Source organism: Balearica regulorum, chromosome 1 (assembly GCF_011004875.1).
Source record: "Balearica regulorum gibbericeps isolate bBalReg1 chromosome 1, bBalReg1.pri, whole genome shotgun sequence".
NCBI lineage: Eukaryota > Metazoa > Chordata > Aves > Gruiformes > Gruidae > Balearica > Balearica regulorum.
In genome coordinates this window covers 133,058,149-133,071,002 of record NC_046184.1, presented here as the reverse complement: position 1 = coordinate 133,071,002, position 12,854 = coordinate 133,058,149, and the positions used below count along the sequence as shown (strand labels likewise).

Here is a 12,854-nt window from a genome sequence, read left to right as displayed (position 1 = left end):
CAGTTGTTTACTTACTGAGCTGTAAAAATCTCAAACCAAAAAAGTCAGCTTCCCTTTGTTAACAGCTCTACCTATACTATCCTCTCAACCAGTTTACATCAAAGAGAGTTATACATTTGATTTTAAAATGACTGAAAGATCCAAGACAACAACAGACTGCTAGTGATTCCAGTGGATCTTGCACCCGTTCCTCCAATCTCTGCTAATTATGTGCAATTAGCAGTGAATTTTTAATGGAGGTTTTTGAAAGCAATTGCTTCAGAAGCAGCTTTCTTTGTTTCAAAAGATCCTGGATTGTATGCACAGGGAATAGATGAAAGTGCTGCATAGATCACGTGGGCTGCTGTTGAATTAAACTAGACCTGTCTCTGGATTTCTGGTCTACATCCATTCAAAAAATGCTGCACAAACAAGGATGCTGACTTTTCGGAAACAGTTCCCTGGGCAGGATTCATCTCACCTGCCTTTGGATACCCACAAATGTGGAATGCCCCGTAAGTGGGACGTCAGGTACGTTATCCCTCTGCAGTTGCACAATGCATCCCGGCCTCACCAGAGTGTGCGACATGGATGGGACAAGTCTCCTGCCAAGGGGCAGCCTCAAGCAGTTTAACCTCCTCAACCCAACACTTTTCCCACTTGAACCTACCCTCAGGGAGAGGGTGGGTTATGGCAGGCAGACCCCTGCACAGACATGGCCATCCTGCTTCATGGACCTGGGCCAACTCACCCCAAACACTGGTGAGCATCAGTGCACGGCAGAGCGAGCAAGCAGGGCAGCTCGCCCCAGGCACCCAAAGCGGGTCATTTTACTAAGGGCAGGGGGCTGCTCCTGATTTTTTCTCAGAGGTCTCACGCTCATATGTGGCACCCCTCTCAGGGCAGCGAGACCCACCAGAAGGTCCAGCCAGGGAATGACCAAATGTGAGCCTCACTGAGGGTACCAGGGCAGCCTCTGGGCATCTGCCACGGTGCAGCATCTTGCTCCAGGTTCTACACAGTATCTGGACGAGGCTTTCTCTCTCTCTCTCTTTGCTGTCCAGTCTAAAATGGGCTGCCACAGAGATTTCCAGAGCTGCTGAAGACACTTGGATATCTATTCCCTCTCTACACTGATGAGCACTTGGTATCTAAATCCCATGGGCTTGAAAATCCCAGCTTAAAAATTCCTAAATACCTTCATCCACATATCTCTTGGAAGACCAGGGCTTCAGCCTCTCGCCTTATGGTCTCATAAGCACAGGTCACCGGGAGGTAGAGCTGCCCAGCCAGAGACAAATCATCTACCATATTTTTAAAAAGCAAAACCAAATCTTCTCCCATCACACCAAGCAGTTTAAAATCAGCTTGGTTTATGGTCAACTCCACCCTTCAAATAGGTCTTGATTTTGTGTAAGAAATGCAATAGCTCAGGGATCATGTCCAGAAATAGCACAGCTATTATCAAAGAACACTTCATCTAAAGGGACACCCTCAAGACTGGTGGCTCCCCAGTTATAAAATACCCTCCCCACAGAAAAGAGGGCAGCCTTTGTTTAAAAATGTGTCTGTAGCATTCAAAAAATCAAATTGGTTCACATGAAGAGTAGAAGAGCCTTAAAATTAAAGTCTCTGTATAAAAACTATGCAGTTCAAACCCTCTGTGTCTAATGGTGTTGATGGTCCTTCATTTTAATAACTGTAAACAGCAAAACTGTGTTGTCACTGCAAACTACATCATTGCTAAATGAATCATTTAGTTAATTCCTAACAAGCATACAAATACTTTCAGGTACAGAAGACAGAAAACATTTTAAAGCCAGTACACAATACAGCACCAGAAAGGGCTACATTCGCCCTTTATAAAAAAATTAAAAAAATAAAATTAAAAAGCATAAAAATTAGCCTGGTATTGATTATGGAACAAAACTGTGGGTGGTACAAGCAGTCCAAAGTAGGACAGTTTGGTGACATGCACAGAGGGGCAGGAACTGCCTCGGCAGGTTCACTCTTTTGGACACACATCTTCTCCAGGTCCAGCTTGTGTCACATTTGCCTTAAGACATTTTGGTATGTTTTCGCGGCCCTCAGATATCTTGGTGTGTTTTCTTCTCCCAGATTGTGGGAAATAACCCAAAGGCCACCCTGCACCATTGGGATGCTTTTAGTCTGTGAAGTTGACAGTACAGCTTGTGTTTCCAGGGGCGCAATGTGAAGGCACAGGGGTACGTAAGGGTTTGAAGCCCCGGGGTGGCAGCAGGGGGAACAAAACTGAGTGGAGGCTGCTCAACAACCTGCCCTGGGATACTCCCTCGCACATGTCCTTCCCCAGCTGGGTTAGCTGGCCTGAACCACAATTTTACCAGGAGTTTGCTAAGAATTAAACAGCATGGATGATCAGAGGCTAGTGCTCCAGTCCATACCTTGGCCTTGCTTTGTTAACAGATATAGATATAGCTCAGCACCATTTGAGGAGCCCCATGCCAGCATCTTATGCAGACTTAACACTTTCTGCCCATAGCTTTCTCCTTATGAGAAATGAATTTGCTTCTGAGCACGGCAGAGCTGTGCATCCACAAGCTCTCAAAGCACATACATGGGCACGGAGCCTCCCCAGCACTTGACTGACTAGCAGTGTGCACATGTGCCCTCAGGGGGGAAGCAGGAGGAAAAAACACTCACGTGTGAGAGTGAAGTGCAACTCCGCATAGCGATTTCATGTTTCTCCCAAGTCAGAGTGCCAGACAGCTAAATCAGGGCAGTGCACATGGATTCATGCGTCTGGGAGCTGAACACACACAATGTGCAATGTCTCAACGCAAATGTGTGACTGGCGCGCTTTGGTTTTAACACAGTTAGGGAACGTACGCATTTATACATGTACGTGTGAACGACAGGCATCTCTCAGAAGGAGGATACTGACGTGCCAAGAGAGCAAGACTGCCAATGCTTTCAGAGCTCGAGTGAAACCATCAGGAGCTGGATCCCCTTAAAATGGATGGAGTTATGATGGTCTACACAGGCTGAAGATCTGGCTCTCGAAATAAAATATTCTTTCCACAAGTCTGAAGTGTGAGCTTAAGTCCTCTTCTGAAAAGAAGCTTTTTTCCTAAATGTAAGAAAACATAATGCAGATGATAGATAGTTACCTGGTGCTGGCCACCAGGTTCAGGCCCACTTCCTGTAACACATGCACCGGGGGGAGCTGTGGCTGTCATTGCAGGGTAGGCACTGTGGGATCACCATCCCTATTAGATGGAAAGTACCTACACTGAAGGCTTGCATACACTGCATTAGGAGAAGTCTGGCTATAGCTGATTCAGCTTTGAGCCAGTTTCCTTCAAGGACCCCAGCTGTGGAAAGCAGTTTACCTGAGAAGCAGGATACATTGCTTTGGCTTCACCTTCCATGGACTGCACACACGCTGCTAACCAAGCTAAGCAGAGGAAAGCCAGAACTGCGTACATCTACACTTTCAGGCTGCAGGATACACAGGTGTCCTGGTTTCAGCTGAGAGGATTGATTTTCTTCATAGGAGCTAGTGTGGGGATACGTTTTGGATTTGTGCTGGAGACAGCATTGATAATATAGACATGGTTTTGTTCTATGGACTTGTTGTTGAGCAGTGTTTACACAGGGCCAAGGCCTCTTCTGCTTCTTGCACTGCCCTGCCAGCGGGATGGCTGGACAAGAAGTTGGGTGGACAAGAAGTTGGGAGGAGACACAGACAGGACAGGTGACCCAAGCTGACCAAAGGGATATTCCATACTATATGACGTCATGCTCAGTTTATAAGGCGCTTGGGGGAAGAGGGGGGTGGGGGCGGCAGCGTTCGGAGCGATGGCGTTTGTCTTCCCAAGTAACTGTTACATGTGATGGAGCCCTGCTTTCCTGGAGATGGCTGAACACCTGCCTGCCCATGGGAAGTGGGGAATGAATTCCTTGCTTTGTTTTGCTTGTGTGTGCGGCTTTTTGCTTTACCTATTAAACTGTCTTTATCTCAACCCACGAGTTTTCTCACTTTAACTTTTCCAATTCTCTCCCCCATCCTGATGGGGGGGGAGTGAACGAGCGGCTGCGTGATGCTCAGCTGCCGGCTGGGGTAAAACCACAACAACAGGCCCTTAGTGTCGTTATAGTGCTTAATGTTATGACCTTATCCTACTAGGTCTTACTATGTGATATATGAGTGCTTTCTACCCCAAAGAGCTTTTACAACCTACCCCAGGTATCCCTGCATTGCACTGCAAATATCTTACTGCAGCTTGCCCATACCCCAGAGTGTTTCTTTAGGAAAAGCAAGCACTGACAAAGTTTAATAGTTTTCTTAAGATGATGGTGATTGAAGTAAGTTACTTAATAAGATCCTGATTAAAGTAAGTAAGTTAAGCAATTTTTTCTCTTTCATCTTTAAGATAGGCAAATCACACCCGCCTGCTCTGATCCTGCAAAGAGACTCAAGAGAAACTCCAGCTCAGAGGAGCTAAGGGACCCTCCTCCTCCTTCTCCTGCAGAAACATCTTGGCCTTAGCACTTGTTAGGTTTCCCACGCACAGACAGATGCTGTGGCAACATCCATGCCCAGAGGTTACCCTTTTCTAAAGGTATGCATGTGCAAAATGAGACAACCCATTTTAATTCAAAAGTTAAGCTGCTCCAAGGCATGCTGACATGGCTCTTTTTCACGATTAATAAAAATGATGATACACACAGTACAGGGGAAAACAAGGATGGAGCTAAGCATGCTTTCTAGCTGTGCGCTGTGAAGAGCACTGGCCTTTCCCCAGTGCTCAAACACTTCTCCAAACACAGAGGTGAAAGCAACAGTGCTCGTCTGCCCCAGTGAGACATCTCCTTAGGGATGGCAGCCTTTTCCCAACGCCATGTGGGTGCTCACGTGCCCTTGGCTTCCCCTGGGAGGAGGCACAGGCCACTGCTTCTCCCTGCTGGCACCATGACTGCCCCTGGTCTCTGCGGTATCCTTGGTTACCCAGCCATGGGACCACAGTAAGGTGGGAATCCCTTGCCCTCCCTGTGGGGAACGGCTCCTGTTGCAGGCGGGCCTTCAGCCCCACCAAGGACAAAGCCTCTGACCTGCAGCAGGGAGAGACCCTGTTTGTGCCTTTCCGCAGCAGCCAGCTCAGGCCTAAGCTGCACTCATGAGAAGGGCCCTGGTGAAGATGCAAAATGGCCCCTGATGGCCATGAGACAGGCTTAAAAGAAGGGGCGACACTCTTTTTTAAGGCTTCCAGCTGCCCACTCCCCAACCTGAGTGACCTGCAGCTCAGCAAGGCCTCCGTGCAGAGAGGCCCACAGCCCCTGTGCTGCCCTGGGCCTCCCCTCTGCACCAGAGGCACGGGGCCTGCTGGCCATCACAAAATGGTGCCCAGGGAGTACGGTACCCTGCAGAGCCGTGCTGGGCAGACGGGTGGAGAGAGCATGGGCTGCTTTGGGGTGCTGGGTCTCTCTGCATTTTGATTGACGTTATTGAAGGAAATGGAGATTTTTAGGAGGAAAAAGCAAGCACTGCAGCAACATTGGCTAAGTTATATTAATATTCTTAAGAAAAATGTGTTTCTACACAGGGGCTATTGAAACGATCCAGCCAGGCCTGGGTTTCCTGCTCACATCACCACGCACCGCTTCTCCTCTGCCGCAGGCATGACATGCGTTTTCTTTACATGCTGATGAGGTTGCCCAGAAAAAAAGGCAAACCGAGGTTCATTGCTTTAAAGGAAATGAAGAAAACCAAGGGTGAACGCAAGAAAAGAAGAATTGGGCGCTGGTTCCACTGGGGCTCGAACCCAGGACCTTCTGCGTGTAAAGCAGACGTGATAACCACTACACTATGGAACCGCCACGTAAGCTCACCGCTGTGGCATTGCTCCTATCGACGACAAGCTCAAGCGCTTCTTTCTCCCGCCCTGCCCACGCGGGTGGACACGCGCGCCGCCCCTCCCCCGCGCGCCGCACTCGCGTGGGCGGGCAGCCGTTGGGCGCGCGGCGAGTCGTTGGGCAGCTTCTGAAGGAAGGCGGGACAGCTCTCCGCAGCTGCAGCCCCCGGGCTTTTGGGGGTTTTTTTGCCTTTTTTTTAATTGCTAGTTAATTAAAAATGTAGTAATTAAAAATTATCTTAATACGTTTTCTGCCCCTCAGCTAGCTACATAGGCTCAGTGAAGGGGGTAAATGACTTTAATAGCTCTCGTGCTATAGGAAAGCACAGGTAAGGTTTTTTTGCGATTGCGGTAGGCGTTCCTCTGTGCGTTAGAGCTGGCGGCCTCGGCCCAGAGAGGCAGGTAACGAGCCTGGAGGGCAAGGGCCCCTTTACGGCCTTCACGCTGCGTGTAGTGGGTACCGTCAGCTCTGCCTTCCCGTGCATGTATTGGGTGTATCTGTGGGCTCCTAACGTCATTGCCTCTAGCCCCCCTTCGGAAATGGCTGGCAAGCCTTCCTGCTGCTCCTTTGATTTGCTCAGCTGCTCTGTTCTCCCAGATAAGCAGAGAACCGTTGGGTTGGCGCGTTACGTTTCAGTACCCAAGAGGTTGACCAAACCATGGGAAAGGCAGGCTGAGGTGCAGCAACACCTCCCGCGGCTTCTGGGGAACCTGACTGCGTGGATTTCGTGTAAATCAGTCACGGGAAGGTGCTCCACCGCTTACTGCGTGGTGGTTCAGCTCTCTTTTCAGTGGGGGAGGAAGGTGCAGATGATTTCCTGGGTACAGGAGATGGCGTTTAAAATAGCGTGCGGAGAGAGAAGGCAGAGCCTGAAGTTTGTCAGTGGCAATAATGCCCTTGAGAAAGCTGTTGCGTGGTGCCTAATGGATCTGTGAAAGTTACGATTTATGTCCTCAGACACAGCATGGGACACACTAATGAGTGCTTTTAAAATGAGGCGTGAAAGCGAGACCATTTGCTTTATAAATATACCTTGAGAAGGTCGAGGATTTTTCTTTAAACACAAGGCAGAGGCCCTGAGAACCGACCTTTTCGCCCAACCCGCTGCACCTCGTCCTGCCGCCCGTAAAACCCGCCCGTGCCTGCACGGCGGAACGGGAGCGGCGGGGGGTGGCTGGGCCGGGGTGCTCGGGGGGAAGCGGCGCAGCCCACGGGGCGGGCGGGGCCGTGGGGGGTTCCCGGTGCGGTGCTGCGGCGCCAGCAGGGGGCTCCCCGTGCTCGTGCTCACCGCCTCCCCCCCCCCCCCCCCCCCCGGCCCCAGACCGCGGCGTTTCGTACTACGCAGGTCGGTGTGAGGAGGCGTTGTGCACGATACTTCTTTGCAACTGGATTTTTGTGGGGAAAAAAAAAGTTTTGTTACGTGTGGATGTAGCACGAGAAGGGCTAAGTGTTCGTAGATGTATCTTTGCTAAAGGGAAGCTGATCGAGCTGCTCGTACAGTCTGCTCACCCCCTACTCCCATCCGGCAATATCCAAGATTATTAGGGTTGTTGGATTGATGGTGTATCTGCTGTAAAAGATAGCTTTTTGTGAGGGTACAGAGCAGCGCAGCTGTTTCTGTGCAGTTCTGTGCCCTTCTGCATCAGGTGTTCATTCAGGGACTTTTTTGTCATCTATTACATCTAACAACAATTGCCTTGTTTCATCTGTTATGCTTTACCTGGGGTTTTGCACTATTTGCATTACCTCAGTCCTCACCATACTAAATCCTCACATCGTAAAGGGAGTGGCTTGTTAAGTACAAAATAAGGCATCTGTACAGTGTTTACAGGACTGTGGTTAAAAGTTACAAACTATTATTTGCAATATGAAAGATAAGTTTGTTCATTTTCAGAAGCATGTGGTGCCTGTAAGCAAAACAGTGTATTATTTGTAGCTAAATATCGTAGATGCCTTGGCTCTTGAAATTAATAATATTTTGCTGAAGCAGAAGACGATTTACTGTTACAAGGTAGAAAAATTTGTCTTTCTGTCATTAGAAGCAATTTCATAATAATAAGATGAAAATAGAAGTGAAGAAAATTATTTCCATAGACTTTGCTTACTCCCTATCACATATATGATGGCTGCACTTAGTAGTTGGCAGTTCCCAGTCTTTAAAAAAACAATTAAAAAATTAAAAAATCCTTTTACATACTGATCATTAGTGTATGAGTGAAATCTGTGTACCCCTCTGACCTGGAGAGCATGATTTAACCCAGAAGCACCTTTTGGGAAGAGACGATGCGGTAGGCTTGAGGCTTCAGGATGCAGGTTTTGCACTCTGTGCAGCTTATGGCTCACCAGACCAACAAAATGCAGATCAAGCTGTCATTTGGCAATTCTTGTACCCATTTTTTTTTCCTCATGTTGCTTTACTAAGACTTGGCAAAGCCTGAGTGCTGTAGATAGCTATCATCTCTATAAGCTCTAAGTGGAGGCTGAAGCGAACTTGTGAGGGAGGTAGAATTGTGCAAATTAGGTCATTAGTCATTGCTTCCCAGAATAATACGCATTCAACTGATAATTTGGGAATTTTTCCTTTTTTAAAAGATTTGTTCTCGTTCCTACAAAAGGTATCCTGATGCTTTCATTGTGTTCTGGTCTAGTTTCTTGGCCTTCAGTAGTTTGGAGACCCTACAGCTGCCATTCTTTCACATTTCTGATTTTGTGTTCCTTTTGCCAAGGATGCTAGTTTTGATGTCTGTTATTCATGATCTCACCCAGAAATGTCAGGGGGTGTGTGTGTGAGATTTCTTTTCCTGTTCACCCAAATTAACCTACTCCTCCTGATTGTGAGAACAGGTTTCTGTCCTCTCACAGACTGAGACAGTTTAAAATTGTTCTAGACATTTATTTCTCTCTTCATTTCTTCTATTCTTTTTATTCTTTCTGTTTGTGACTGGACATCCAGGTCTCTCAGGTAGGGACTTGTCCCCTGGCTAGTACTTTAAAATATTTTGTTGGGTCACATAAAAATACTTGAGCTTGGTAGAGTAAGAGGAGGGGAACGACGGTCAGAACTCAGAAGGAGCACATTCACTTTGACTATGATTATCTTCAGTCTTTCTGAAAAATATTAGTTACATTACTTTGTAGTGGGTGCTTCTGAGAAATAGGCCTGAAGCAGAATTTGAATTATGTATGTGGAATGCCTGCATGGAGGCTTGCTCAGGAGGTTAGTGTTTCCAAAGTATTTGGAAAACAGAATACGTGCTATTACATCAAGAAGGGCTGCTTGTAAAGGGATGTCCCGATTTCTGCACTAGCAACTTAACTGGGTTTTTTCTTGTCATGCTAGACTGCTCAACAACATATTGTCAGAATTTTTTGGCCTACTTTATGTTGCAGCTGTTGATGCTAAAACCCTTTTCAGCATCTTAAGTGTGCATGTGATACATGACTGCTGAACAGAAAAGCAGTAGTATCTGTGACCATGTTAGTGGGACTGGTATGTTCTCTTTGCCCTGTGTAGAAAGGAGAATGGTCTTCTTTGGTACAGCCTATGTCCTTGGAATTGAACAGGGATGGTTAATTTGGAAAGCTCAGTTGTATTTCCTCAAGTTGCATGTTACTGTGATCCCTATAGGTAACTGGAGAGGTGGCTCAGTCCAGCAAGACTGACTCTTTATCAAGTTGCTTGGTCACGTCAGACCACTAACAGGACAAACAACTTCCATGAATAACAAAAGAAAACATGCAGTGGAGACTTTGTCCTGCAGAACCTAACAGCTAAGGGTTTGATCCCTCTCCCATTGATCTTGGATGAAACATTTCTGATGGATTTGTTGGCTGTTGAACCAAACCTTATAGCCTCTCATTATGCAGAGATCTTGGTAAATGCCAATGTAGATGAATTTATCAGGTACAGTAAATGTTTTCTAAATAATGTCAATCCCCAGAGTGCCGTGGAAAGAGGTTACGATGTATTTTTGCTTGCATGCATTTTGGCAGAACAGCGTGATCATACATAAATGATTAGCTACTGTAACTCTGATCAGGGAAAGTGCATCCTGCCAGAAAAACAAACATCAAAACTCTTCTGGGTCATGCAGAATTATCACGCCTGGTATGTATTCCATTTATTTTCTCATCTCACAGGAGAGAAACAGCTTTGAAAGTGGAAGCTTGTGTCTGGGACTCCAGAACCTCAAAGGACTGGCTCAGTGAATCAAACCAGTGCATTCACACAGTGCCTTCTGCTTTGCTGGTTTGGCACTTTACATATCTTTTGCACATTCATAAACCTATCTATTCTGTCACAGTAAGGGCAGTTGTCTGTCTGTCTCAAAAGATGATTTGATCACTCCGTCCTTCACAGTGGTGGTTGATGCCTTTAAAACTGTCACCAGACTGATGGCAAAAATTTCCTGAAAATACTACGTTACAGTATTATTAGACGTTTGGGGCAGGGGCAGGAGGGTGAAGATCTTGCTTTGTCTCTGTTCTCAGGAATCTTTTGCTACCTATCCAGTTCTGATGGGACTGTAACATGGAGAGGCTGCAGAGTAAGTGGCACAGTGATCTCCATCTTCTGCCCATCCGTGTGGAGCTTTCTCCCACCACAGCATGCTTTTCTAATGCGTGGTCCTCTTTGGACCCACAGGCCCCCATGCTCACTGCACAGCAGCAGCCCCAGCTTTTGGAGAGGGATGGAAGGACAGACTAGGCAAAAAGGTGGTGTGGTGGGGATGAGTGATGCTGAAGACTGGGCCCAAGTGGTATTGGTGATACTACAATATCGTGCTTCTGCTGACATCTCATATTTTTGAGTGGTTTGGTGGTGTATGTGTTCAAAATCTCAGTGTCCCCATGCTATCGATATACTGCCAGAAGGAACAGATCCCTCAGGGGCTGTTGTGCTAGCGGTGGGCAGTAACAAATCGCTTTGGGTGTGATGGCTCTGGGCACCTGTGCAGTGACTGAGAGTCTGTGGTCAGCATGGCAAGGAGCTAGGTCAGAGGTGCAGGCCTTGCTACCAGGGGTCAGGGTTTGATTTCAAAGCATGCGGTGCCACGGCTTCCTGACCACACAGGGGAGCAGTGCTACAGCGTTCTCGGCTTGTCAGATCCCAGGAGTTGCACAAGGAGCAGACAAGCTGAAACATGAACCGAGCCCACTGAATTCCAGTCACACATTTATGGGGAGAACGTGTGCATGCATATGAAGAAATGAAGTGTACAGGCATTAGCGCAGTGTTTCCAAGCGCAAGATTTGAGTGCTTCGTACTTGTCCCATATCTAGGTATGACCGAGTGTTTTGGAGAACACCTGTATAACTAACATACAGATACAATGCTTCGTGGTAAATTCAGTATTTCTTTCAATGGTTCATAACCATGCCAATCACATCAGATAAGCAAATGCCTGGACAGCCTTTATGTTTTTTTTCCCAGTGTGCTAGATCTGCTAAAATGCAAATCATTGCCTCAACACAGCAGAAAGGCCGTTCCTCTTGAAAGAGATCATGTGACTTCAGATGCGAAGCAGATAACTTCAGCCCATCCCTTTCTCTGCCTGAGATTCAGGAGGCATGGTGACAAAACAGCTCTTCAATAGCACACGAACAGTGCAGCTGGAGGGCTGCAGCCATGAGCTTTCGCATCAGGCTGGACGATGAAAACGACGTTTTCCCCTGACCGTTTCTGAAGAGCAGTGCTCAAGAAATTTCCTCTCAGGAAGCTGTATAAATAGGTGGAGAGCAAGTGCATTGCAGCTCCTGAGCTCCAGAGAGAACTGGAGCACCTGTTCTGCAGAGCTGCACCCCTCATCATGCAGTTCTGCTTCCAAAAGGGGGCTGCTTTCTCTTAAAAAAAAGAATCTTCTAAAGGTATTCTTGTGGAAAAAAGTCTTGGTACTGCTGAAGCAGAAAGAAGAAACAGGTAATATCTCTGGGTGGGGTATATATATATATTTTTAGGTCACTTTTAAAGAGCACATTGATTTCGTCCTAAGTCTATGTAGGGAATGACAGAAGTATGTGTGACTATTTATGATTTTACCCTGAGAAAAATCACTGTGCTTCAAACTATAAAGTTTTACCTGGACTGGATCAGTTATCCAGAACTTCTGAGTACAGATGAGATCAAATAGCTTTGAGACTACTGTATTTCATGTACTTTTTGTTTTAGGAAAAGGTATTTTTATTATGATAATTTTTAACCTCGTTCTGATGCTTAACTTAAACTTTATTAAAACCAATATGAATTTCAGCTGAAGCATGAATTTCATTTTTAAACTGGCTCAGATTTCAGCACATATTTATTCTGTTTTAGAGCTTTGCTTTTTTACCACTTTCCCCCTTAAAGTAAGGAGAATTACATGGGATGTCATTAAGACCTTGCTCATTAACTGCAGGACAATGTGTGATTCAGATTTTGCTTATAACGGTTGTTAACTTTGACAGTTCAATTGGGTCTAGTTTGCTAGAACTAGCTTTGGGATTTTTAGTTTTCTTCTTGCTTCCTAAAGAAATCTCCCCCTAGAGGCATTTAACATTTCTGGAAAGGATATGGTAGCTTTGCTTACACTTCAGGGTGGTCTGCACCCTGTTTGTGCACTTGTGTTTGCTACTCTCTCTCTTTTTTAAAAACATTCTCCCCAAAGTCTTCCTGTGGAAAAAATGAGTTTGCTTGGTTTGTTTATTTATTTTCTGCACAAAAAAGTGCAAATGTTTTGTGTAAATGTATCCTTTATTGATTGGAAATAACATGAACTGGCATTCTCCCATCATTTTTCTACAGATCCTCTTTGGATTTGCGTGCAGTTCGTGAACTCGGTGATTGCTTGAACAATCTCTGCATGTTCACACCTTTGCAGCTCTTGCTTTCATTTCTTTTTGCAGTGTGTTTTTGGGCTCAGGAATATGAGTCCACCTAAATGAGCCAGTCTGTCTTCATCCTATTTTCTTTCAAGCTTTGCTGGCTTTCCGGTATCTTACTA

The 12,854-nt window shown here is 46.3% G+C and overlaps 1 protein-coding gene and 1 non-coding gene across 5 annotated transcripts in view; one reads left to right on the top strand and one right to left on the bottom strand.

Moving 5' to 3' along the window:
• Nucleotides 1–5,762: 5,762 nt before the first annotated feature.
• On the bottom strand, nucleotides 5,763–5,835 carry TRNAV-UAC (transfer RNA valine (anticodon UAC)). The gene has a single exon. It is a non-coding gene; the product is annotated as a tRNA-Val (tRNA).
• Nucleotides 5,836–5,959: 124 nt separating this feature from the next.
• PPEF1 (protein phosphatase with EF-hand domain 1) overlaps nucleotides 5,960–12,854 on the top strand; it is a 43,302-nt gene continuing 36,407 nt past the window's right edge. For 2 of the 4 annotated variants that reach the window (XM_075775946.1, XM_075775923.1), the window contains exon 1: nucleotides 5,960–6,202. The gene's annotated coding sequence lies outside the window, so the exon portion shown is untranslated. Of the gene's footprint in view, nucleotides 6,203–6,485; nucleotides 6,604–11,436; nucleotides 11,795–12,854 lie in introns of those variants that run through there. The other 2 variants (XM_075775937.1, XM_075775933.1) reach the window with 2 other exon arrangements.